At 43.3% G+C, this 27922-nt stretch overlaps 2 long non-coding RNA genes across 3 annotated transcripts in view; one reads left to right on the top strand and one right to left on the bottom strand.

The window, feature by feature from the left end:
* Nucleotides 1–18715, top strand: part of LOC122189413 — a 31974-nt gene extending 13259 nt beyond the window's left edge. For both annotated transcript variants that reach the window (XR_006181817.1, XR_006181816.1), the window contains 2 exons: nucleotides 16067–16262; nucleotides 17986–18715. This is a non-coding gene — a long non-coding RNA (uncharacterized LOC122189413). The remainder of the gene's footprint in view (nucleotides 1–16066; nucleotides 16263–17985) is intronic.
* Nucleotides 9760–21336, bottom strand: LOC122189414. Its single transcript, XR_006181818.1, has 4 exons — nucleotides 21183–21336; nucleotides 16615–16736; nucleotides 10901–13487; nucleotides 9760–9978 (listed from the first exon to the last, which is right to left on the bottom strand). It is a non-coding gene; the product is annotated as an uncharacterized LOC122189414 (long non-coding RNA).
* Nucleotides 21337–27922: the final 6586 nt, after the last annotated feature.

The following is a 27922-nucleotide window of genomic DNA, read 5'->3' as shown; positions in this document are numbered from 1 at the left end:
TTCCTTCCTTCCTTCCTTCCTTCCTTCCTTCCTTCCTTCCTTCCTTCCTTCCTTCCTTCCTTCCTTCCTTCCTTCCTTCCAGCAATAAATTCAAGGATTTGTGAAACCTGTGCCAGGGGAGATTCAGGTTGGGTGTTAGGGCAAATTTATTCCCCAGAAGAATGGTCAGGAATGGGTTGCCCGGGGAAGTGGTTGAGACACCATCCATGGAGGTGTTCAGGGGAAGCATTTTGGTGTTGTACTGGGGGACATGGTTTAGAGGGGAAATATTGGTGGTGGGTAGACTGTTGGTCTGGATAATCTTGGAGGTCTTTTCCAACATTGGTGATTCTATGATTCTAATGATTCCCATTGATTCTGCTGCTACGTGTATGGAAGTAGTCTGCACTGCTGGACTGCTGTGCGGGATGTTGTGAAGTCGCCATCCCTGGAGGTGATCAAGAACTGTGTGGATATGGCACTGAGGGATGTGGTCTGTGGGCAATGCTGGTGGTAGGTAAAGGTTGGACTAGATGATCTTAGAGGTCTTTTCCAACCTTAATGATTCTATGATCTGTCCATAATTCCAACAAGGTAGTCTCTTCCAAATGATAGAGTTGGGGCTGAGGTACAAAGGGCTATTGCTTTCTGTATCATTGTAACCATTTATCCCTATTCCTTATGCCTTTGTCACATCCTTCTCACAGCTATGAGTTACTGTCACTGAAGACTGGAAGCAATTTACTGCCACCTACGCACAAGTAGCTAATTATAGCCCAGGAGCAGGCAGAAGGAGCCAGGTACATTATGAATCTGTTTTTATTAATGAGCAAGCAGCTAGGCTGAAGATTTCCAATTATGCTCTGTGTGTCAGCAGCAGATTTGCTATATCCTGGCTTCTGTTTCAGGAACGAGTACAGCGGTCCTGCAGTGTAGATGTATGTTCCCAGTAGGGATGGGGCTATAACTGATGAGTGACAGAGCCCTGAAAGAAGTGCACCATACTCTCAAACACCATGTGCCATTGTCCATTGGCCTTTAAATGCCCGTTAACAACCACTAATTTTGATATCTGTTGTGGAAGAAGGACAGAAACTCATTTGGTGGTGATGTGAGCTTTAGGCATTTATTCTCTGAAAGAGCTCTCTTGCTTGGATTCATGACTTCCTGCTTTTCCTTCCTTGCATGAGCAGAGCTGTTGCTTCTGTCTATCCAGAGCTTGGTTACTCCTCAATCACCACTATTGGTGTGAGCACTAACAGCACTGTAAACATGCCAGCCTTTGCAGCGTCAGATAGGACTGGCAGGGCTGGGCTGAGGTTTCTCATAGCCGGAATTGCTGGGGCACATCCCATCAGTCCTGCACCTTTATCCAGAACAGGGCACTGGGGAGCACTGGAGGGGAGGCCATGCTCCTCTTCCTGCCCAGCAAATCAAATGTGAAGAAGGGATCGCACAATGTGAGGCCTCTGCAATAGTGGAGCACTGCTAAATGTGTCTGAGTTTACATCTGGGTCTGATGAGTTTAATATCAGCCATCAAACATAATAGAGCAGACTGTCTGAATTTCCTTCCTGGGATAATAAGATATACTGAAGTAGGAATGATTCTTTTCATGTTAATAAACTGACTGAGTGCTTTTCATTGCATTGGCACTGTGAGGAATTTGAACTCAATTCAGAACAAAGCCCTTGATCTGCTAGCAGGCTGAGTGGACGTTGTTTGAATTATGCCATTATTTTAAGATTTTTTAATGTGATGGTAAAGCTTCCGCCCTTCAGCAAATGGTCACTGTTGAAATATGAACTCCTTCATTAAGGGAAATTAAGGGAGAAATGTGATGGGCAACAGTGTGCTCTGAAATATTATTCTTGTTGTATAAGCTTTGCGTTATGGTTTTACCCAGAGCAGGCAGCCAGGCTAGATCACCAGCAGTGTACCTGCTCAGCAAGCACGGCAGCTCCAGAGGATGTAGAAGTGAAAAAACAAGCTGTGACAGGCAGCTGGGGCAAATGAATGAGAAGGGAAATGGCAAAAGAGCAAACCAGTGCACAGGTAAGCCCATGTGCACTACACAGCTCCAAGAAGCACCACCTTGCTCACGAGAGCATTTTGTGCGCAGGGATGAAGATGGTATGGGAGTCAGAGACATTTGTAGTAGAGAAACTCAAAGCTACTGGCTGGAGAATTGGACAAATTGACATACTTTCATCAATAGAGCAGGCAAGAAAATGAGGTAGTAATGAAAGAATTGAGCTAATCCAGGAGATAGATGAGGTCTGAGTCTGATATGCTTTGTGAGTTTGATATGTCAAGAGGTGTGTTGACTAAGTTCTTCAATGACTGTGCATATGGACGTGCACGATAGGTAATAATAAGCACGGATTGATCAGAAAGACTTGCACTAAGTGTTCTTTCACCTTTAGACTTGTGGGTAGCTCTCTCAAACACCATTTCACAGTCTGTGGGTTTGATGTGGTGACTGCCAAATGCAGCAGGTCTCAAGATGGGGAGCAAAGGGAGTTTCTTTTAGATCTGGGCTATCAGGAGGAAGAGGCAAGTTGCCAGGCCACAGGGGAAATGGCTTTTTGGGTGGTCAGAGAGATGGTGGGAAGAGACTGGACTGGGGAAGAAAGCCATACAAGGGCAGGAAGCAGTGGCTGGGAACAAGCAGATGTCTCCGTGCTAAGCTAGAAATTGGTTTACAGTCCCTGCCCCACTCCTTTCACTACCTATCTCAAAACCTCAATTCTAATTTCTGCTCCTGCTGAGATGACCCCGCTTTATTGATTTCCTGAGATCCTATAGAAATAGCAATGAGCCGCACGAAGAAATGAGCAGTTTGCAGTATCACTGAGACGCCCGTTTAGTGGCTCACAGACTTCCTCACTGACAGCTGAAAAACTACCTGTCAGTGGGGAATTGTCATCCAACTGTTATTGGTTTTTTTATTTCTTTTTTTTTTTTTTTTCCCCTGGGGTGGGGGGTGAGTGGGGGTTTGAAAGTATTGGAATGGGGCCAAAAGCACTCTGTGCTCCTATCAGTGGTCTGAAATGGAGCGTAATTTCTTTGCTGACAGAATGTGATGGCATAACAATTTGTAATGGGGAAATGACGGGGAAGGCAGGGCAGCCATGCAGGATAATCTGGTTGTGGTGGGAAGCAAAATGTACCCAAGAGAGGCCAGTTCCTGGGCTATGGGCAGCAGATGCGGAGTGGAGAATTACCTCACCCCTAGAGAGCTCCTTGGGCCTACCCAGAACCAGCGCCTGAATGAGCATTTGTAAGACAAAATCTTCACTGATGGACATTGCTAAGGTGTAGAGAAGAAGGACTAGGAAGTATAAAAAGGAGGGTGGGAGATGATGACAGACTGTCTTTTGTGCATCACCTGGCATTCTGTTGGTCTGAGCCTGAGAACATATATGAAGACGATGGAGAGGGGCAGAAAACATCCACAGCAGTGTTTGAGCACTTCTGCTGAGTCATGCAGTCAAGTTTATTTTAACAAAGATAGGAGATTAAAAGATGACTCGTGGATTCTTCATGTTGGAAAAAATAACAAGTACATAAAGCTTTCTTGTACTTCGAGACAAAACACGTCCCAAAGCATGCAGCTGAGCAAGGAATCCAGCCGAGCTCATGTTGGCACATTTACTGGTGGAAAGGCAGATCTCAGCCTCAAGTAACCTGCGAATCAATACCTGAAGACCCTGTGCAGGTCTGAACAGCACAGTTACAAGGTTCAGGCCTCAGCTCGGTGTGGAGTTCTGTAGGGGGCAGTAAGTGAAACAAAAGGACTGGGATATTCAGGGAGCAGTGACCTTTCTGCCTTCCAGGGCAGCTCTGCAGGTATGCTTTTTATGCATTGATGCAAGCAAGCAGCAGTTATTTTCATCAGCAGGATCTTTTTGTGTTTGAAAGTGCTAGGGAGAATGTTAGCTGATTGGAGAGGTGTTCTCTTCTTAAGGAACATCACACTAGGAGAGTCAGCCATGGCTGGTTTTCTTTTCCAAGAAAAATAATGCAGAGAATTTCACACTTATACTACAGCATCTTTTATTTAACCAGGAAAAAAAAATCTTCAGAGGTGTTGCTACATCTGATTGCAAAAGCTTTAATCAGTCTTCTCTAGTTTTAGCTGCATTTGCTTCTGAAAAGATCGTCACCTCCCATTGGAAGTGCAGCAGAACATGGAGGGCAGCCATTACTCAGTTAGGAACGATTTGCTGTTGCTTCTGCCTGGTTAGTCTTCCCTCACTCAGCCGATGCCATTCAGAAAAGGGCTTTTGTTGAAAGGAGGAGATGCTTAACAGGCTTGACAGATTGCAGCATAATTGGCTTAATTCCCCAGAGGCTAAGACTCAGAACAACTTTTCAAAGTTGAAACAAAAGTAGTGCAAGAAATCCTTTTCTCTTTCACTTTGGCACACAGACCTCACCACAGATAGATTTGCTGGGAAGACTCAGCCATGAAAAGTATTTCAGAGCCCCTGATTAGACCCAGGTATGTTGTTCCCATTGCTTTCCTGCTACTTGTTATAATTATCTCCCTAAATTAATTTCCATTAATTGATTTGATTGAGCCTTTTCAGATGAAGGTAGTGTTTCTTCTGATACCTTAGTTTCAGTCATTCAGACCAGCTGCTACCTGTAATTGTCCCTGGCTTTGTTCTGTGGAGTCCCAAACGGTTATTTTTAATAGACTGCCAGAATATGCCCACTGCTCATGGGCAGAAAGAGAAATGGACTAACCACAGTGTATTCCTTGAGACAGAGGCTTGCCTAGGTTCTGGAAACTGAAGCTGCTGTTGAGCATCCCACATACAGAGGATAAGGAGCATGGCTCAGAGGGGCAGAGTAGATGTGTGAGAGGTGAGCAGCACCTGCAAACCTTAAGCACAAGAAATAAGCATTGTCAAACATATGAACAATAAAGCTGTGGTGCCCCATTCTTGGAGGCACTCAAGGCCAGGTTGAATGGGGCCCCAGGCAGCCTGATCTGTGAGCAGCAGCCCTTCCCACTACAAAGAGTTTGAGCTTAATGATCTTTAACATCACTTCCAATTCAAGCTATTCTATGATTCTGATTTGCTATCTGTACTCTATGTGCATCAGGCTGCTGATGGCAGCCCAGAGCCAGCTGTTTACCCAGTGCCTGTCCATCCCTCAACTGTGGCATTTTGGCTCCTTCTCAGCCCCACAGCTCTACTCTGAAGAAAGTTGACAGTTTTCCTTCTCTGACTACCCAGAGAGGCTCTATGTGGTATTAAACACACAGTATTTGTGTTTGAGTCAGTATGTTTAAAATGTACTCTGAATGAAACAAAACAGTGTAAGGAGGTGAGTGCCTCATTCACCATATTATCTGCTCTCCCCCCATTTCGGAGTTGGGAAGTGCTGATCCCTCTTGTGTTCATTTTCCTGGAAAGTATAAGCCACTGCTGGAAAGAAACGTGGTTACAGGTCCAGATCCACCTATGGGAAGGGAGGGCTGGGAGCACTGCAGCATGGGCACTGAAGGATTTGTCGGGGTTTAATGTGGACAGGCATAGATGCAGCAGGTGTTTGCCACAGGTGTGTTGGAAAAACACTATACATTGCCAGATTTTATTGCTGATGTGCTCTGTGGTTTAGAGGTCTCACTGTGCAGTGTCTTCCAAAATCTATCTAGATTACCCAGCATGTGAAAATCTATAATTGTTTTCAGATCCCCAGTGCTCTTTCAGTAGTCTGCCTTGACATGATGTCTCATCCAATTTATAGGAGGGGGAGGTTTTTTGATATATGTATACCCCATATGAGATTAAGAAACAACGGTTCAAATGTTGGTCCGACCAGTTTATTACAAATCTTAATCAGGAAGATGGGGAAGGGGAGAAGGGCGATAGAAGAGATAGGAAATAGAAGCAAGGAGCCTTTGTAGGAAGCAAGAGGGAAATAGTCATCACCACGGATCCAGCGTGGTTCGTAGTTCAGTCACTGATCTTCAGTAGTGGTGGGTCGTCAGGCGTTGTTGTTCCATTGACGACGACGATTTTTCATTGTTAGTACCAACTTATAAATAAGTCGACTTATAAATAAGGTCGAGTCAGCTCTTTGGAGTGACAGCTCAAATCCAAAGTGGTTGAGTCAGCTCTCCTTGGAGTGGCAGCTCCTGGTTCTGAGGTCTCAGCAGAAACTCCTTTGTTCCCATCTTCTAGGCCTTGCCAGCAGGTAAGAGAGAGCAGGGATGATCACCTGCATCCTGTTTTTCACAGGACAAGATGGTATCATTCCCCAGTTTTCCCATACCAAGCTGGAGCTATTTAGTCACAGGCCAGATCTTCCACCAGTAAACATTTCTGAGCACTCTCTTTCAGAGGCAAACAGCTCTGAAGGAAGGTGCTTTTGAATGTCCACAAAGTGATATTGATTGTCACACAGTAGCACCCATCACTTGCCTCCTCAATAAATCAGTTAGAGTCTTCTCACAAGGAATACCTCAGGAAGCATGCTTTGTGCCAGAAAACAAAGAAGTGTTCTCACAGATAACAGTGCATACACTGGTTCTCATGCTCTTTTTATAGGATATAGTCTAAAATGCTGCTGTACAAAGTCTGCATCCAATAGCTGAGCAGGTAGGCTCTCCACAACTTCTTCTAGCTGCATAATGGATAACTGGAAAGTGCAGCTGATAACAGTTGCACAACAGACTGATAAGCCCCCATTGAAGCATTAGCAGGCCTGGATGACCTGCAGCATGACTGGGCTGGCTTTGTAGGGAACTCGCTCTGTGTCTGGTCCCCAGTATGAAGTTTTCTTTCTCTCTCTCTCTCTTCCAAGAAAGAACAAGTCAGCCTTTAGGGGTGACTTCTTCCAAAAGATTCAGTGCTTGATTCCCAGTCTCAGTATTCATGCTCTCTCCTCAGCAGCTGCTTAGTCCTGGACGTCTGTTTCCAAGAGAAAGCCATCTGCCAGAACTCAACTGGCAACAGCAAAGGCTGCATTCGGGCTTAGTAATGTGAGCCTGAGAGAAAGAAAAGTTGTCCAAAATGTTGTTGTTCTTGTTTAGTTTTCCCTAGTTGCAGAGAAATGACAGCAGAAGAATTGTTTTTGTTAAAAGGGACAGGAAATCTCTAACAGAATAGGTGAGTGGTTACTATCACAACTGATGTGTGGAGTGTATCTTACAACTAAACAGTTTTTACTCAGTTTTCTTCTGGTGAGTTGTACAATCAACAAATATCATCAAACCTCATACCAGCCTCTTCCAGCGCATTGCCAGTTAAACAACACCTGCTAGGGAAAAGAAAGGAAGATTTAAAAAGGAAAATAAGATAATGAAAACAAAGTGCCATTTTGAACCACATCAGTCTTGCTGCAGTAAACAAGGATGGATGACTCAAGGACCATGCTGATAAGGACATCCTAGTTAGCAACAGTTGCATTTCTGTCTCCTTTCCAGAGATTATTTCTCTCTGTTTCAGGAATCAAATCAACTGGGTTCTTCTTGTGGATTGTAAGCTATGCCAACACCAGTCAGTGCAAACCCACTGAGTTCACTGAGTTTCTTCTGCTTTCTGGCAGCATAAGTTCTGGCTTTTACTGACTCTATTGACAAATCCAAGAAGTTGCTTAATATGTTTCATGAAGCTACCTATGCACAACTCCCAAAAGAAGATCAGAGGTCTACACGAGCACAATCCCACAGATTTCAGGGCTAAGCCTGGAGCCAGTGCACACACATTACAGTGATAGAAACCAGCCTTTGTTTCTCCAGGACTTCAGGTCTCCCTGCATAATTTGAACTGGGAAAACCGATCTCATGAGTGCCTCAATGAAATTACTTTCTCCCATCTCATGAGCAAAACACCAATGCAGCCATGTGAGGAGCCACAGGCTTTGTTTTTCTCTAGGCATGCTGTCTCTGCAGGAGGCCAGCTGCCCATACACCAGCAGCAGATTAGCAGAGCTCTCTGAAGTTACACAAGCAAAGCTTCCTTTCATGCACTGAGCCTCACTTGTGGCTGACCTTCATCTCCCTGTATTCAGGACCCAACAGCATTTCAGCTTGCAACAAGGCTCGTGGTGGGGATGATAGAGGGCAGGAAGCGATATATGAAAGGGTCCATGGGTCATCACTGCAGACGGGGATATGTGTGGGAGGGCAGAAAAGAGCAAAGCAGGAAAGTAATGTAAAAAATAGAGATGAAAAAATGAAGGCAAAATTGCACAGGAAACAGCAGTAAAGAAGAAAAAGTGTTTGCAATAGAGTTGGTGCAAAAAGTGACTGCAGAGGTCAGAGGCAGTCACAGGGAAATGGCAGTGGCAGGAATATGAAGCGTTTCAGGAAATATAAATGCACTTTTCTTCCTGCCCTCAGAGAGCAATAATGACAGCAATGCCAGTGACAGGCAGACACTTGTGGGGGTGAAAAAGAAATAGTGAGAGGGGTCCAGGTAGTGTCTCAGCAAGTAGTGAAGGGTTTTCTCTTGCTGCTGATGAATGTCTCTGGGCCAGAACTCAGCCTGGGGTCATAAGGATCTCAAAAAATCAAAGAATCGTTTGAGTTGGAAGAGACCTTTAAAGGCTGTCCAGTCCAACTCTTCTACATTGACTGGGGTCATCTACACCATCAGGTACTCAGAGCCCTGTCCAGCCTGTCCTTGAATGTCTCCAAGGATGGCGCATCCACCACCTCTCTGGGCAACCTGTGCCAGTGCATCGCTATCCTTATCATAAGAAACTTCTTCCTTATGTTCAGTCTGCATTTCCCCTCTTTTGGTTTGAGACCACTACTTCCTCTTGTTCTGTCACAACTGACCCTGCTAAATAATCTGTCCCTTACTTTCTTACAGTCCCCCTTCAGATACTTAAGTATCTGAGCATTGAGCCAGGCAAAGTGAGACTGTGCTGGATGGACAGATGTCCCTCACCCACTGCTGTCTCATGGCAAGCTCAGGCAGTGACACCAGTGGCAAACAGCCAGGCTCTGGCCTTCATCAACTAGTGGACCCAGTCAGGTGGAAACTGCGTTGAGAAGTTTAATTTGATTAATAATGGTCTGCAGTGGCAAACAAAAGAAAATTGTGCTTAACAAATTATATGGAAACTTACAGTTGCTGAAGTGGGTGATATTAAGACCAGACAGGCAGATGCCGTGGGTGTAATTTACCTGGCCTTCAGTACAACCTTCAGTATAGAATAAATGAATACATTCAATTTGCATTTATATAGCTCCTTTTCATCCTCACACTGTGGCAAATCACCTTACAAACATCTCATGGGCTGTTTGAAACTTGTGTCCAGACAAGCTGAGAGGAAATGAGTCTTGAAGAGACTGTGAGCTGCAAACTGGGGATGTGCGTATTTTAATGCAGATACCCAAATGTCCATGGTCTGGTCACTTGGTGACTGGATATAAGACTGCGAGTCACTTAGAAAACTGCAGAAATGGATTTTGGCTGGCTAACTCACGCAGGCTCTCCTTCTCTCCAACAGGAAGCCCTGCTCCTCCAGGCCTGGCCACAATGGGGAAGCTGGGGCTTGTCCTGGCACAGTGTTATCTCTACTGAAGAGACATTCTGCCATCCATTTCCCAAACTTAATGGCCAAATAACAAGAGCCAGTTTATGGCACTCACAAGAAATGGACACAATGGATTCTTAAAGGTTTTGCAAAATCACTTCAGCTGTATTTTGAGAATCCAGTGTCACTGAGCTTTTGCTTGCTGAAGAAATATAGTGAAAAAATTTGGAGATGATGAAATGGGAAAATTATTTTTTTTTTCCTCCAAGCAATTCCTCCAAGCAATCTCCTGCTTTTGATAACCAACAATGTAGCATTTGTGTAGGAGAGCATTTTGGATGCATGGCAGTATGAGCGTTCCATGGTGTTTTGCAGTTCTTGGTTATTGGTTTATCCTGGGGGCTTACAGCATTCCATTATCACCAGCACTTCTGTAGTCCCACGCTAGCACAGGGCTATGGCACTCTGCAACTGTATGACACTGCAAACCTGGATGAAGAAGGAAAATTTCTCATCAGCTTAAGTGGTTCTAGCCTAGTTCTTGTAATTTTTTAAAATAAGGGGACCTTCCCTGATCTTTTGTATTGTTTTTAACATTATTTTGTTTTTAAAGCTGTATAAAGTGCTTTGCCAGCATAAATAGCAGTAACTTAAGGATCTGTATCAAAATTTTCTCTTCTTTAGTAGCTCTCTTATTCCAAAAGCATTTGTATATGGAAAAGTGATGAGAAATGGCACTAGCAGCCAAAGACAAGCTGTCTACAGAGTCTGATTTCAACAGATTATTTTTATTAGAAAACAGTGGGGAGTGTCTATGAATGACAACTGGGAAAGCTCTTTCTCCACACTTAACTCCACATCAATCTTAAATGAGTATCTCCTTCAAGGCTTATCTCATCTGCTCCAGTTTTAGCAGCAACTTAATAAAGTGCATTTATCACTTCTTCTCCACCTAAAAGCTTGGCTAGTTCTGCCTTCACGTGGCTCCTTACGTGCATGTCAACCTTGACCCCCTTTTCCTAAAAATGCACTGATTAATTTTTGTTGAAGAGCATTTCCTTCTTTCTCAGTCCTTGAGAGTAGCCTCACTGGACACTTGTGTTGGTACACTAAAAACTGTTCATTTTTCCTTGGTTCATCTTTTATTGAGGATTGATAATGGTTGTAAAAGGGTATTTGTGATCCATCTGCCTTCATCTTCCAGTGCTGTAGGGCACAGGCATGGTGAGCAGTGTTTTTCAGCAGGGCAACTTTTCTTTCTTCCAACACCAGCTGATGGATGTGCACAGAGACTTTGGGGCACGCTCCTCAGCTGGAGCTACAGTTTGCCTAAAATCCCAGGTGCTGCATAGATATTAATTAACTTTGATGTTGTTTAATGGTACTCAGTGTGCATTTTAATGAGACGTACCTCATAACATGTGTCAGGCCCAGGTCAGGTTGTGCTGTCACCTGAAACTCCACAGGAAAGAAAAACACACCTTTAGATGATGGAAGAAAAATTTGTCTTGGTACTATGCAAAGATCCACTATATTTTTCCTTCTGCTTTTCATTCAAAATACTGATACACTAAAATGTTCTTGTTACACTAAAATGAGGTGGGAATAACTCAGACCACAGAGTATTTCTTATTTGTTCTGCATTATGGGCTGGCCTCGGGGCATCTTCTCTCCATCCCGTTCCTATGAGGGCCAACCAATTCTGACTTCTGAACTCACTCCTTTTCCTTTGCCCTGTCTCTTGAAAAGGATAGGAGAGAGTGGGGACCCAAATTTGCTGGAGGGTGCAACTTTCACCTGAAGGAGGTCTGACCAGACCTCCAGTGCTGCCAGCCCTTCTCTATCCTTCCCTATGATGTGCACATTTTCATGATCGCAGCTCTCCTTTTCTGCTGTCAGCAGCTGCCCTAGGTGCTACAGATGTGTATTGAGGAGCCCATTCAAGCTAAAGGCGGATAAATGGTTTCAGAAATTAGCCTTGACTGAGTCTCTGAGGTGAAAAATGGAGGCATTTCTCTCATACGTGTTAGGACTTGCTCAATGTATGCTCTGCATCCACTGTCCAAAGCCACTGCTGCTCACTTGCTTTGTTTGGACTCGATGGCATCAGTGACATTCATGTTGGTTTTATGTATTGGAATAATTTGTGGAGTAACTTTTTTTAGCATCACTTTATTGACTGCTTATTAGGCAATAAAAATTCCTGTTGGCCCACCAATATAGAGCACACATGGGCTGCCCAGCTGCATTAGGAAGAATATTTAATAACCAGCAGTCCATCTGCCTCAGCAATGGGAAGGAGGAATGAGCAGGAGAACCTTTTCATGTTGGAATAGGGAGCCTGTAATAAAAAAGAAGAAAAGAAATAAATGACTGAGATGGCATTCAAAACAGACACATACAGAGGGATATTATCACACAAAGACTTGTAAGAATTATTTGAGAGAGGCAACTGGTGCTGTCCCTTGCCCACCACTGGGAGCTGACTTTTGTCTTTGCTTTGTTCTACCCACAGTGATATATATGGGGGCAAGAAATGTCTTGACAAGAATCTAATCTCATGACAAATACAAAAGTAATACTATGCTGTGTTATAACTGTAGTTCAGCTTTATTGCAGGTCCTGCATGACAATGTTCAGCACTCTCAGGCTGCCTTTCAGGGAAGGTACCTCATCCAGGAAAGAGTTTGCAGAGAATATCCATGGTGGTTTCCTCACTGCAATGTATGTTAAACTCTTACTTAGGTCAAAGCTGCTGGGAACATTAAGGTCTGTCTGTGGTCTTTCCATAGAGACAGTAGTGCTCATCTGCAGCAATTGCTTCACACCTGGAGGAGCAGAAGTATGTTTTTTAACTCAGCAGAGGTTACTGAAGTGTTGGCTAGATTTAGGAGCAGACTGGCTAAGCTCATGTCAATTTTATTAGCATTAAAAGAGCTTAAATTCACATCTGAAAATATCATTTATGAGTTCTGACTTCTATTTTTTTCCAACTGCATGACCTTCATATCTTCACTTCGTTTCTGAGCTTACTGGGCTGTCAGCATATGTGTATCCTGAGAGTTGAGAGATAAATAATTATGAATGATCTTTCATGTTTACTGTTTGAGTAAGATCCAAACTGTTCCTGTGCAGAAGGAGACAAAGGCAGAATATTTGTGCAGAAAAAGCTGTGTCTACATGATCTGGTAATGCAGTCTAGTAGGGATAGATTTGTAGAGCACTGGAGCTCCAAGGTCCAAAGCCAGACTATCCATGCATCCACATTCCATGATATTCATGGATTAAGATACTTCCCTTCAGAAGATTCCAGTCCAGACCTGTCAGCGGCCAGTGGAGATTGGAACAATGCGGTATGGATGTCTCACATCTCCCAGTTTAGTTTAATTGGAAGAAAATCTGGTTTGTGCACTCGGTAGTTATGATGTGTTGCAAACCAATGTGTGTGAGAAGTGAAATGAAGAGGAGATTTGCTTTAAAAGCTCTCTCCTCATTTGAACAAAGATTTGAACCGATGAAGGAAAAAAACCCACATCAATTAAAGAAGAACACACGTTTCCACACTTAGTTCTCACATCCAGGAAGAAAAACAAATAAAATAAAAAAAAGAGTGAAGAGAAAATTCACAAGTTTGTTCAGCACCTGTTGCAGCATCAACTGTGCTTTCTGATGCATAAATGAAGTGGGAAGCCCTCACTTCAAGAGGTACTGGGGAATCATACACTTGTCAGTCAGCTTTGAAGTATGACCAATCAGCAAATACCCTGGAGGTCTTACTTTATTAAATGAAAATTGCAATTTAGGTTTTAGGTTCTACATTTATAATAAAATTTCCCCCTTGGTTTTAAATTCCCATTCTTGTTACTCTCCAGCTGATCTCCAGTCTGAACAGGTGAAGTTATATCCCTGCTTCATGAGACTGAAGCAGCACATACTGCACTGGTGAGCATTAAATACCAATCGTTAGATGTCCTTGAAGAAATCTGGAAATCTTCTGCCTGTAAGGACATGAAAAAGTGTTAAAGCAGAGAAGATAAATTGTGTCTGACAATAGGCTGTAGAACGAGGCTTCTCTGTGAAGAAAGACCTAATAAATTAAAGGTGACTTGCAAAAGCTTTCCTTTTGAAGGAGATAAATTCAGAGATTTGCCTTGCAAGAGGCGCAGGTACTGGAAACTCAAAGAACCCACCTGTTGGCGGTCTGTCTCCATCTTCTCGCACTGCAATCTCTTGCAACAAAGGGAGGCTGTAGCAGCTCCTGTAGAGTTGGTGCTGCCAGGTGCTGGAGGAGCCTTGTGTGCAATGTGGGCAGCGCAGCAAAGCTGGATTAGTGCTAAGGGGGTCAGTGCATACCAAGCTCCACAGGGTTAACAGAAGCTGAATTTAAAAATGAGCCACCTGTGGTACACATTTGTGGCTTCAGTATTTGGTGTATTTTGGTCAGAATCTGTCTGAAGCACTCGGTAGAGCTTAAGGAACTGCATGGCAGGGAGGAGAAGGGACGGCAAGAGCAAGGCTGAGATAGCTGCAGGATGGCTGGGTTTCAGGGTCTGCATCAGGGTCTGCATTAATTTTTGGAGCACTCCTGCAGTAGACAAGAGATAAATCCAGACCCTCTAAATGTTTCTTGGCCCAGAGAATTGGAGACCTTATAGTGGCCTTGCAGTACCTGAAGGGGGCCTACAGGAAAACTGGGGAGGGACTTTTTAGAAGGGCAGATAGCAAAAGGAAGAGGAGAAATGGCTTTAAACTGGAAGAGGGTAGATTTAGACTAGATATCAAGAAGAAATTCTTTACTGTGAGGTGGTGAGACAGTGGAACAGGTTGCCCAGGGAGGTTGCGAATGCTCCCTCCCTGGAAGCACTCAAGGCTGGGCTGGATGGGGTTTTGAGCAACCTGGTCTAGGGGGAGATGTCCCTGCCTATAGCAGGGGGTTGGAACTAGGTGATCTAAAAGGTGCCATCCAACCCAAACCATTCTATGATTCCATGATTCTATGATTCATTCTGTGATTCATTCAATAATGAAGGTCGGAGAGGTGCTTGGGATCATCCAGTCCCACAGTGGGAATAATCCCCAACCAGCGCTGGTTGCTCAGAGCCTCATCCAGCCAAGTTTGGAGAATCTCAAGGAATGGAGACTCCAGGACTTGAACTTTCCAATGCTGATTTTTTTCCTCTTCTATTGTCAAAAATTGTCCCAGTTGCAGCCTGTGCCCATTGCTCTAAATATTGTAAGGCTGCAGCAATGTCCCGCATTCAGCTGCTTCTCCACTGCAGTCAGCCCCAGTCCCAGGGCTGTCCCAAGTACAGGATTTTGCATTCATCTTCGCTGAACTCCAGGAAGCTGCAGGGGTCCCATGGGTTCCAAGCCAGCCGTTTTTAGAGCAGACCTCAGCTAGAAAAGCTAATGAAGACTACCACAGCAAATCCATTAGGAACTGTCACTGAATTTAGAGGAAAGTACGAATGGCAAGGAAATCCTCCAGAGAACAGCAAGAAAAAGAAAAAAGGATGTGAAAAATAAAGGCAGTCCCAGTTCTTTCACTCCTCTCACTTGATGAGACCTCAGAGCTGCATGGATCCTATTCACTGAGTACCAGTTTCTGACAGACTATGGTTGCATGCAAAAGCACATTATGTCTTAGCACAGTTTGCAGCTGTGATCCCTGAAACAGAGACCTTTAACACTTCTAAGAGATATGAAACACAAAGAAAGCTGTCCAGTCTCTGGGACCAGCCACTTGAGGGAGCCAAGATTACGTACACTGAGAGCCAGCTGATTACATAAACACTTTTGAAGTGTTGTAGCTGGAACCACTCTTTTTCTCTAATGCTAAATTTGTTTGGTCAGAAAGCTCTGAGAACTTCTGTCTCAGATTTCAATGCTGTGTAATTTGGCTTCTAAAGAACGACTTGTGGTATCTTGCTGTAGCTGTGTTGAGTCTGTCCCCCTGGATGACTTTTGGTTGCGTGTCTCAGTTTCAAACAGATTTGATAGCTGTTAAGAAGTCTCAGCATTAATTTTCTACAAATGAGTGAGTACTGACAAAACAATCATGAAAGTGAGTAGAGAAGTGCTGTCTTTTTATGAAATCAACAGGATTAGTGGGAAAAAATGCACATCTTGTGGCCCACAATGTTTTCTTCAGATCCTAGATCAGTATCTCTATTTTAAACTTTAAAGGCTCAACAGAAGAGAAAGTTAAAGGAGAGCTATAGGAAATCACTTAAAAGTCACAGGAAATCGGGATCCAATTGTCAGAGAGATACCCATTCAAATGCTACACAGCTACCAAGACAACCTCCCTTTCTGTCTTTACTGAATTATAATCTTCTATGTGTGTGTTATGGACAAAATAGGTTTTGCAAAGTTTCTTGACAGAAAATGGTAAGACAAGTTCCATTTAAAATGATTTTCGGGTTTCAAAAATGATTGCTACAAACCTATGGAAAGTGACAAGACAACCCTTTGATTCTACTTATGATTCACACCCACGCATGCTAGGGAATAGTGCTGGCATTTTGTCAGCAGTGTTGCATTATGAGCTCTCATTTGTGTTCCCTTTTTTCCCCAGGTGGATTTATTTCTTGTCCACATCAAAATGCAGAGACTGCTCCATTCATCAGGTCCATGGCATACAAAGGAGATATTATTGACATGTATCTTCTATCCTAGCAAGGAAAACTGAGAATCAGAAGAAGCATTCAGCAAGCAAACAGGAACAGATGCCTGAAAGATCTCATATCAGCAGATATAGTATCAATAAACCAGTAAGTAGCAAATGACAGCACTGACATCTTTCCTATACGTACTGAAATACAAGCCCAGCCAATGATGTCATCTGACTCTTAAGAACGAGTTCAGAAAGGCTCCACTGGGGGCTGGGACATGATGAACATATGACAGAACAATGATAATAAGCATCCTGCCCCTTGCCCACAACAAACTTCTCTTCTGAATAGACAGATGTCAATTTGACCCAATTGGTTTTTAAGAAGAGCTCATTTTGTAATGCATATCTGTGTATCTCTCTTTCTCTTCTTTAAGTGTATGTAAACACACATAAACAGATACAAATGTCTATTTCTGTCCTCAGGGTGGAATGGCTTGTAGGTAAAATACCTGTAAACGAAGCCTCCTCCCAACAGGCCCAGGTATGCACTGCAGATGCTGTTGCAAAGGACAGAAGCATCAGCACCATTCACCTTGTGTTTTCTTGTCCTTGTATTCAAGAAAAAATGTCCCTATAATTAGAAAGCAGAATTAGTACTGAAACAATTTTCACATCACTGGTCCTTCAGCCTCCTCAGATATTATTTGTGGTATCTGCTTTCATGCAAGAGGATGGGACCAAATAAAAGCAATCACAAGGATGGAAATGTTCTCAGCAGGAGGAAAAGGGATTATAAAAAAGCAGAGCAAAATGACTTCTGAATGTTTTGTAGTCCTGAGCATCCATATGCCATTTGAGCTATGTAGAGTGTTAACGGATACAACTAAAAATAAAGAATACATTATTTATTAACTTATTAGAGCTTTTAGAAAATAGGAGCTGAATTCACTTAGCTAATAAACTACCTCAGATCACATCCATCGGAAGATATATTCATATGAATTGGATGAGGTGTGCATTTGGTCTTTATGAGGCCACTTAGGAACCTAAAGTTACTTTTTTCTTCTAGGAAAAATACATGGAATAGTTCCATTTTCGAACATTTTATGAAGTCTATATGCTATTCTATATCTGCCCCTGTCCATGCTCCTCCCTGCATAAGTTTGTGTAATTCCAGTTTTATTTCGGAACAAGATTCGTTTGTAATCCAAAGGATGTGATATCACAGAGCAGATTAAAGCAAGAAAATATGCTGTTGAGAACATAGCATGAAGGCTATTTACTGGGGGTCTCATGACCTTCCAGCCCTTTATGATGAGCAGAACAAACCAGTGAATGTACCAGGATGTAAAGAGTTTACAGTCTTGACAGCCTGGACCTGCTCTCTCAGACCACATTCCCACACAGCCTGCATTTATATTCATGTCTCTGTCTAGCTATGCTGAATGGAGGGAGATTAGCAAGGTGGGCTAGAGTGCTGTCATGGTGTCTTGTGCTGCGGTCAGATGTCTTTTGCAGTCCAAGGAAAGAGCTTCGTGGGTTCCTGGAGAGGCCTGGTCTGTCTCCACACTGCTCTGAAGGATATAGGCCAGGTTCAGAAGCAAGGTACGGGTCTTGAATATTTTCATAATTTTTGCATTAACTAGCAAAGTGAGAACTACTCTTGTTAAAAGTCATTTCATCCACATACATGGAGGTTACATCAAAGGCAACAGGAGATGAGGACTTCAGAGCCTATGCTGCCTTGTCCAGGCTGTTAGGCTGGATAATCCTGGAAAAGGCTTTCCTTTAGTCCAGGGCAAATTCAGAGTAGGAGCCCAGGCCTAGTCTTCCACAGGTACTGAGTAAAGCTCTGCTCTTACCCTTCTCCCATGCTCCAGCCATTCAGTTCCCTGACCTGGTGACAATCATCCCTGCTCTGCACACCTGGGCCAACTCAGGATGAACCACTCATATGGAGATGAAGGGCAGAGAAGGAGAAAGGATGTATCAGAATTATGGAGACCATCTTCCGCAAAGGGAAAAATCCTCGATGAAGAAGAAAGCCCATAAACCACATAAAAGTTTATTTGGTGACTAAGGAGGAAGAGAAAAAACATATATATTCTCTACAGCTCTTACTTTCAATACATGCATTACATATTATTTATTTACATAATTACCCATTGGTATTGCTTTTTTTACAACTTCACTTGGAAAACTATGCTGTGTGTTGGCCTAAGCATCCAGTCTGAACACAGAAGTGCCACCTGGGTGCCTAGAAATAATTCTGGTGCCATTGGTCAATTTTAATTGTATTTGACAGGCTGAAGTTTGAGAGAGAACGTTTCTTCCAGTTATTTCAAGCAAATGGTGGGTAGGTACAACAAACACCAGTGGCTGTTCCAGGCTGAAAGCTAAACTCAGCCTTAGAGAAAAGAAGAGGGCTTTACCTCTTAGTGTAGGCTTCATGTTTTTTCGTGATGCACAGAATTACTTATTGTATGATTTGCTTTCATTACATTTTTTCCAGATGTCCAGAGACTGTAGCATGCAATGTAATTGAAAGTTCAACCATTACTCATGTTTTAAAAAGAAATCCTTCAAAAAAATTGGGTTTTGTTTTGAACTCCAAGGTTTTATTTTTCACATTCAAAGAAAAAAAAAAAAAAAACACTTTTTTTCTTGTTCTACCAATAACATTATATTCCTTCTCAGTTTTGAAAAGGTCATATCACCTGATGTAATAATTGCATGCAGCTGTTATGTAATTGTTCCTCATGTTTCTATAAAAGGCAGTAATTGGAAGAGTTTCTTGAATGTTATTATGCAGCAGGTGCCTCCTGGGGACAACAACAATAGCTATTCATCTGGAGGCAACAGTTCCCATAGGGAGCTTAGGGTTGCCTGTGGGAGACGCCATGGACCTGGGAAATTATGTTCCCCATCTCCTTGCCATGCAGACAACAGCAGAGCGTGGGTAGATGAGCTTTGCCAGCTCCATCTGTCCCACAGGCTGGGTGAGTCAGCTTGGGAAGCAGCATGCATGTGCACACAATGTCCCTCTTGCCAGGACCAGGAGCAAGGGTTCCACCAGCTAGAGCCTGCAGCCAGCATCATTCAGTTCTTCTTTCATATCACCCTGGGACCCAAATTTTCCTGGGACCCTGGGTAGGGGAAGAAGGAAAGATGTGGGGCTCTCCATCCCTGCTTCCTGGAAGACTCACGTTGGGAATAACTAGCAATACGTGACCTTCCTTTGCATGTCCTGCCACCGACAGCAAAACCCACTTTTCAAGCCCACAGTACTGTAGTTCAGTCTTCTCCCTCCAGATTTACTTAGGAGTGGTGAAGTAACACCTACTATTTACATATCACATTTAGATTAGATTCAGATTTCAAGGCCAGGCTGGATGGGGCTTTGAGCAACCTGATCTAGAGGGATGTATCTCTGCCTATAGCAGAGGGGTTGGAATGAGATGAGCATCCCTTCCAACCCAAACCATTCCATGATTCTACGATTAGAAAACTGACTTCAGACCTGTACTTTAACAGTCAGTGTTCATGAGTGTCTGTTCCGATGGGCTGTAGAGCAACATAGTATTTTTCCTCCAGATGACTGAATTGGGTTGCACTGACTTCCATCACCCAAAGGCTAGCATGAACAAGATAACTGATTTATACAGGAGCTCCCAAGAGAGTAAATACCAAAATAAGTCACCTGAGGAGCTCTCCTGCACCAGAGAGCAACCTAATGCTAACTGTGATGCCTGAGTAAATTGCAGCAGTCATCTGTTACATTTCATCCAGCCATTCTGCTCAGTTTAATTAACCTTTCGGGAATTAGCATTTTGTGGACTTAGGATACCTGCTCTGAATTTCTGGCAGTCATAGAAGCTCTGTCATAGCTGCAGAGTGACTTGTCTCAGTCAGAACGAGGTGATACCCAGCAGTGCCTTTAAGGACAGGTCTCTGAGCAGCAGGAGAAACCAAGGGCAGCACAGAGGGGTTGAGGCAGTCTGTACCTCTGCAGGGGCTGCTCCATGCCCCACCACTCAGAAACTGTTCATTTCCCACCCCTGTGGGCTGCAGGTTCTTCACTCCTTGTAAAGTCTCCTGAGCACACTTTGTCCTCGTTCACCACTTTGCACTTACTTACAGCCATTTCCAAGCACCTTTTTAAAGTTGGCAGCTGCTCTGCCCACACTTACCAATCAAAGACTTGTATTGTGCCTCTGAAAAACCATGAGGCAACAAGCCTGCTGCTCACAAGAAGTAGTGCCCGTCACAGGGGAGCACAGCCCACACAGGTGCCCACCGCTGTGCCATAGGCTGCACCTACCCATGTTCCTATATTCCCACCCTTATACCCTGCCTACTGCTTGAGCAAGGCATTGCAATATCCGAGAAAGCATCTGGCCAGGAATGAAACATAATCTTGGCTAAGCAAAACGTGCTTGCAGCTATCCAAGTATCATTTTGGCCTTGGGATGCAATATTGCCCAGATTCCTTGTGTTATGCTGTTGGAAATACCTCCACTGAAGGTGTCCTTCTGAACAGGGCCATGCTGCTACTCTCTCCCTCTCACCTTTTTTGCCCTACCTATAGCCTGTGCCTTTTCCCCTCTTCGCTTACCTCAGGGTGGTACCTTAGGAATCTCCAAAAGAGAGTCTGACCTCACTGGAAGAGGACTGTTTCTCCTGACATTGTCTTAGCCAATCTTGTACCATTAACCAGTCTCAGACTGTTCTCCATGTTAAGCACATCCTCACTTGCTCCCTTGGGGGCTGAACCCCATCTCTCTGGGCCTCTCCTTTCCTCCCATGTGCTAAGAACCAGGCAAGGCAGTGTAGGAGCACCCAATGCTCTCTGCAACAAAGCAACTTTGACCTCCTACCATCCACTCCATGGCAGATTTTCTCCCTGCCTCTGAGAACAGAGGAAAAAAAAAAAATAAATCAATGAGGCTTTCTCAAATAATTCTGGATTGTGTTCTGGGCACAGAAAAAGCACATTAAAGATATCCTGGATCAATAGGGTTCATGCAACATTAGAGCATCACCTGTTAGTCCACTACTAATGCACTTTCATCTTTACCTCTGGTCTGGGGGATTTGCCTGTAAGAACAGCGTTCTCTAGAAAGAGTAGGAAGGGTATTATCTGTGAAAAACAAGAGGAAACACAGTTTTTCCCGTAATCTTATGTAATTATTAAAAAAAAAAAAATCAGTTTCCCTTCCCCACCAGAGATCTATAAACTTCATATTGAGAAGTATGACTTTAAGAATATACACAAGAAACACATAAAAGAGAATATTTTAAAAAAAATAGACCTAGGTCACATAGAAAGCTAATGCATAGACATACAGCCATTCTCTTGGTAATATAGCAGTCACTTTAGAAGACAACACAACATCTCCACCCTTTACAGCAGAAAAAAAAATAGTCAAGTAGTCTGCTATCAAAGGAGTTATCTTCAGCACATTTTCTGATTGCAGTTTGGTGTTTTGTTTTTTTTTTTTTTTAATCCCATCTCCAGGTGTATCAGTCTGTGTGAAACAGAATTATTGCTGGTTCATAAAGAAAGGTGATAATTTAAAGCACATTTTGGCTCTTTCCCTTGAGGGAATTTAATTGAAAAGTTGTTCTTTCCAACTGCACTTTTTAATATTGCTGGACTACTCTGCCATTCAATGTGGGAGGGCCTGATTTTTCTGACACGTTGCTTGAGATTACATTTACTTGCCTTCTTGCATGCTTCCATTTCTTGGAAAATTCTTTTGTAGAAAGTGATATCTTCAATTTCATACCAATCTGTTATTTTTTAAGAAAGTGAATAAGGCTCAACTCAGTGGCTCGTTCTGGATTTACAGGGAATGAGGGTTCAAAAGAGCCTTTGCTCCGTCTGGCTGATACGTTTCCTGTACACAGAGCCCAGTTTCAGAGAGTGAATTTGCAGTAGTTACTTTGCCAGGGAAAACATTTCATCGTTCATTAGTTTTTATAAATAAACTCAAGGTTTGAATCAGCAGTCCACCTACACTGTTTTGTCAACAGAGTTACAGCAGAATGGTGCTGGTACCCTTGCCGTGGGCAGAGCTTTTGCCCACTACATCAGGCTGCCCAGGGCCCCTTCCATCCTAGCCTTGAATCATCACAAGGCACTGGAATACTGCTTGTTGGAGTCTAGTTGTATGTATTTTTTTTTCCTTCCAATAAAATTCTTTATTTTAGTGTCTTATTTATTCCCCCCTTGTCTTCCTCCACTCCAGGACAACCCCCATATTATTCTGAGTAAGTGTAGAGATTGGCATCTTAACAAAAGCAATAGGTCACTTTCCTTCCGAAATGCACCAGGTCATTGATGGAACCCCACGAATAAGAACGCCTTGGTTGGGTTGCTCAGGCTTCATTTCTTCCACTAAAGACACAAGAAAATTCCCACTGTTTCTACAGAGCCATTTAAATTAGCCATGTACCAAATTCTTGCTGATCTAAAAGGAGAGACAAACCTTGAGCTCCCTGGAGGTCTGTCCTGTTTGATGGTCACCTGCCTGACTCCTGCTCATGGCAGGGACCTGGCTTTCAGGAAGTCCTCTCTGAGCACCAACCATAAAATCAAAACAAAAGAGCACAACAACAACAGCCAAACACCTCACCTTTAGTTGTGTCTGAGTTAAGCCTCTACATTCCTGAAACATTTTATTTATGACCTTTTGCATTTTATTTTACATTGTCCTTCAGTTGAGCAAAGCGCATGAAGTGGTGGCTGCTCTGAAGATGATGGATGAGGCTCCCTGCTGCTTGCAGCCCATGAGTCATTTGCTAATTTCCTCAGCTAAAACTGACAGACAGTTACCAAGCATTTCATCACAGCCAACCAGGCCTTTATTTCTGAGCTGGCTGTCAATCTTCTGATAGCAGTGACTACAAAAACTGCTGCCTACAACACTGTCTCTCAAAGCTTTAATATTTTATCACTGTTGCTTCAAGTTCTTGCTCTCTTTCCTCCACAAGCATTAAGATCCTTTGACTATACAATAGCACAATACACTGAGCCTTGCATCTTCACTGCTCTAGCTATTCGCTCTGTGTCTGCTTCTTCACAGCACATTACTCAAGAACAATGCTGTTAGGAGAATATTTTATTGGAAAACACCTCCTTATTGGTGGATGCTTATTTTTGAAACTCTTTCTAAAGGGATCCCAGAGGATCTGCTAATTGCAGCATATGATTTCTAATATAAACTCAGCACATGTGAGTGTGTGTTTGTGCCTGGTAGCAGCTTCCAGCTGTGACAACCACCAGGGCAGATCCTGGCACTGCTCCTCAGTTTGAACAGGTGCTGATATGGGGCAGTGGCTGGATGTGCTGCCCGGAGGAGCAGTGCTGCTCATGTGTTTTCAACTCCTTGGCCTCTCTGGGAGGTCAGAGCTGGGAGGCTTCCCCCCGATGTGCACTTTCAATCCTTGTCCAGACATGTTTAAACAAATCAAATGCCTCATTTTAAAGGAGCATGATCTTCCCATGCAGAGGCTGCAGATGTAGCTCACTGCTGTAAAAGGAAACATCCTCTTTGGTTGGATAAATAATGCACATCCATGCAGTCAGTCGGAGCTGACATGATCTCAGGATGCTTCCATTCCCAGGAGAGCCTCATGAGTGCCAGGCTCTGCAGTTTGATTTCTTCTCCTCTGTATGCTGCCACCTCCCTGTCAGCTTCTTAACTGTGTTCAAATGCTAAATCCCCATCAGAATATAGCACAAATAAAGTAGCTGGGACAGCAGGCTGGGAAGAGACTGCACAGGTCTGGTAGTCATGACACATATCTGGGCCAGCTTTACAGGCTGATAAAATTCTGTGTGAAATTTAATAATTACTTTAGCCTTTATTGCTCAAATCTGCATCAGGGTAAACTTTATCTCTGACCCTCTTAAAACTGTGTTTATCTCCTGGTGGTTTTTTTTTTTCCCCCACCTGGCATTGAAAACAAGCATACCTCCTTAGTAAAAGGGCCTTTCTTCTCCTCCATGGCACATCCCCTATCCCTCTGCCTGTCCTCTTGGCCTGTTTGCACCTGCATCCTCTGAACTGCATTTTTAAGACAGCAATCGGAGCTGCACAAAGTGCTCCAGGCTTTGCTCTCCCTGCTGAAAACACCTGGAAGCTTTACCTTGCTGTATCACCTGGAATGTAGAGGAATGCAAAAATGAACCTAAATCAGACATCATTGGAAAGTTAAAATATGACGTTAATTAATCTAGTCTCAAAATCCCACACAAACCCCTCTTATTTTTGGCTAGATCTTAACAGCTGGCAGAAGCTCAAACTCTAGAAACATTTCAGCTTCTTATTTACTCAGCTAAAAATAGCTTTCAGTGTTAAAGCAGCCTTTTGTGTTAAACCGCTTTTGTGTATGTGCAACTATCTAGATATACGTGTATAAATGTTATATGTAGGTCACTCCGAAAGTGATGCCTCCTATTTATTTCCACAGAAACTACAACAAATACAGAGAGCACAAACCACTAGTTGATAGAACAAATTCTCAGCGACTAAACCCTATTTTCAAGTCACCACCATTAGCTAGGCATTTATGCCAGCAATAAACAAGAACCTGCATGCTGTACTCATCAAAATCTGCACCAGTTAGGGTGACCCACTGTCACCACCATTGCTGCTGTACCACCCACCGCCTCACTATGCTCACATACATCTGCTTGTTGGTCTCCATAAACCTTCAGCAAGCATTGCTGAATGCCAGCAGGGACACTTTTCTACACAGAGGAATTCAATGACACAGCTTTGCTTCAGATGCTCTTCCATGTCAGAAACCACTTAGTCAGACTGCCCCTCTACTGCCTCTGTGGTGTATAATCAATGAACATACAGATATCATAATTAAGAAATATACAGGAAAGTTAGGCTAAGCAGGTTATCACTCTAAAGAAAAATAGATGGAAAACTTACCCTTATCCTGGGTCCCTGAAAAGACTCCAAGAGGAGCAATCTCCAGAAGAGATCCTGCCCCAGGGGTAGCCAGCTCTTAAATGGGGTCTAGGAGAGGTGCAGCCTGGCTCCACCCCTTCTGATAGCACAGGAGAATTGCCTTCACCTGTGCTCCTAGGGCTGACTCATTGCACACCTCAGGTGGTCAATCAGAGGTTCAGGCTGTGATTCAGCAGTTCCCACACACATGGCAAGAAAATGTAATGGGATACTGGATAAAAAAGGTTCAACTCTACTGCCATACCACCAACATGTGTCTCTATTGTCACAGGCCAACATCATAAAATTGGGGGCATTACTTTTGGAACAGTCCTTATGTACACACAGATAGAAATATATACACATGTATGTAAAGTGTATAAAACAAGTGGACATAAATGTAGGTGTACATATAAACACATATTCATCTATACGCTACTTTAAATGAAGCAGAATATGCACAAAGAGTGGCCAAGCAACTAATTCATGTATTGTTCATGTTTTATACCTAGAAACCACTCTGCAGATGTAATTGCTTATCCTGCTGTTCGCTCACTGCAGCTGCTGTAACTTCATAAAACTTGAGTGTATGAGCTTCGTACTTACTTAAACTAATGTAAACTAAAGTAATTAACTCTTCCTCCACCTGCAATTCCAAAGCAGGACTTGGAAATTGTGCATAGTTCTTTCTCATCAAGTATTGATATCACAAGCACTTATTGCTCGGGCAATCAGAGGAAGAAAGGTTACCGTCTATGCTTGTGCATATTCATATGCATGACTTGTGCTTATTCTTTGTGTCTCACCCTTTGATTCCCCAGCACATCAATGGGCTCACAGAGGACCCCACTGAGCACAGCCCACGGTAGGGAGGCACTCTAATGTGGTTCACTGTCTTATCACAATGGCCCAGATAAGGCAGGTGGGCTTCCCAGCTGGGTTTCCTGAAAAGGGATGCCTAGAAAGGATTGGTTAAATCTCAGCACTCTCCAGGAAACTTTTGAGCTCTTCCTGTAATGTCTCTGTTTCTTTTAAGGCCCTGTCCCAGGCTGGTGAGTGATGCCAACCCCGTTATTTTGTACAGGCTCCATGCTCTCACCTGCCTGATAAGTACAAGGGCTCATGCTAGACGCGTCCCCTGGTCTTGCCTGGGCCAAGCCTGGCTACAGCACAGAGCTGCCAATAGTGCTGCCCTAGCTTACAGCCCCAGCAGTCACAGTGGATTTCTGCCCCAATTTGCCTTCATTTATTTCATATGGTTTGGGGTCTTTGGGACACTGCTGGGAATAGCTTTACCCCTTTTGATGAGAATTGAGCTTCTTTATTAAGCCAGATTACAACTGAACCTTGAGCATGATGAAACCAACCAGACTTGTATCGTTATGCAGATATTCTAGACCAAACACAGGCACAAAGGTATGGGGGTTATGAGGGCTTTGTTTCTCCATAGTTATCATCAGCTGGTGAAAATCACTGTACCATATTATGTGGCTGAGTGCAACCAGCTGGCTGCCCTGCTGGCTGGGGACAACATCCTTCTCTGTCACTTTTTCTTCCTGCAGCCTCTTTCCATCTTTATGGGGCTGTCTGTACAGCTGGGTCACTTCCACAAGAAGTGCTGCTGATCCAAGCAGAGTTAAAGTGGGAGTGTGATTGCACTCTAAGGTGAAAAAAACCTTGCCTTGATAAATATAGTATAATGCAAAGTAAAAAAATAAAAATAAAATAGAAACAAACAACCACAATCCTGTGAATTTGGGGACTGGCATTCATTTGCAACTGATATCCTTGGAACTAGTTTTGTAACCACCAAAGATCATGTCCAGAAAGTCTGTTAGAATAAGAACACAAAAATACTTACTTTTTTCTAACAATCCCCTTTCCTTATAATGGTCCAAACCAGAAGCCGAAGGCGTGAGAAAGAGTTCTTACTGACTTTACTGATGGAAAGGCACCAATGGCTGTAAGATAAATTTTTTTTGATTTGCTGCAGTAAATTTAGACCAACAATTAGCTTTTCTCTGTGGGAGGGAAAGGCATCCACTGACCAATATGGCTGACTGTGAAAGCAGAGTCACTATGGTTGGAACCAGTTCCATTACTGGTCACACTAATAAAAGCCAAGAGCATAAAAGAGACATACAATGATCAGTGTTTTTTAAAGGCAGTCATAATGAAAAAAGATGTGAAGGAAAACTAACCAGTTGAAGTTAAAAACTTCCAGAAACAAAGTGATTTCAAGCCCTTGGAGAAAAAAAAGAAATCACATTTAATGAAAAAACAGTGTCTTTTAAGTATATGGGAGGGAAAGCTTAATAGTCTGCAAAAGAACATCCTAACCATGAAAATCCATTATTTGGTTAACAAATGCATGAAAATACCAACACTGTTATCTTCAGAAAATTCTTATGGGTTAATATGACTCTTTAGGCACAGCCCTACACAACAAGGCTACTTAAGGACAACCCTTCACGCTGGGAGCCACAGGGATGGGTTTGTGCCCCTCAGTTGACCCTCTTCAGGAAAGTAATTTCTCTCAGCTTCTGACCTGAGTGGGAGGGTTCCTGGAACAGGGCTGTTGGAAAGGGCTCTTTATAGCTCTTCTTCCTCCACAGTTTCCCAGCTGCCTCTACAATACTGGGATCGAACGCTGTTCATAAAAAAAGAAAAAAGAGGGCACAAGTGTATTTAGAAGCACCCAAGCTCTTTATGTGCTGTGTGTGCACCAACACCAACCGCATCCTTTCTCCATGACCCAATAACATTTAGAGTTTTCACTATGTCCTTTCCAAATGTCACAAGATGCCCCGAATTTCAGCTTTGATCACAAGTTAGCTTGAGCTGCCAC

Source organism: Lagopus leucura, unplaced genomic scaffold, assembly GCF_019238085.1.
Source record: "Lagopus leucura isolate 7727_CA_CO unplaced genomic scaffold, USGS_WTPT01 Super-Scaffold_100157, whole genome shotgun sequence".
Taxonomy (NCBI): domain Eukaryota; kingdom Metazoa; phylum Chordata; class Aves; order Galliformes; family Phasianidae; genus Lagopus; species Lagopus leucura.
Note: the sequence above shows the minus strand (reverse complement) of the source record. Positions and strands in the feature narration are given on the sequence as shown.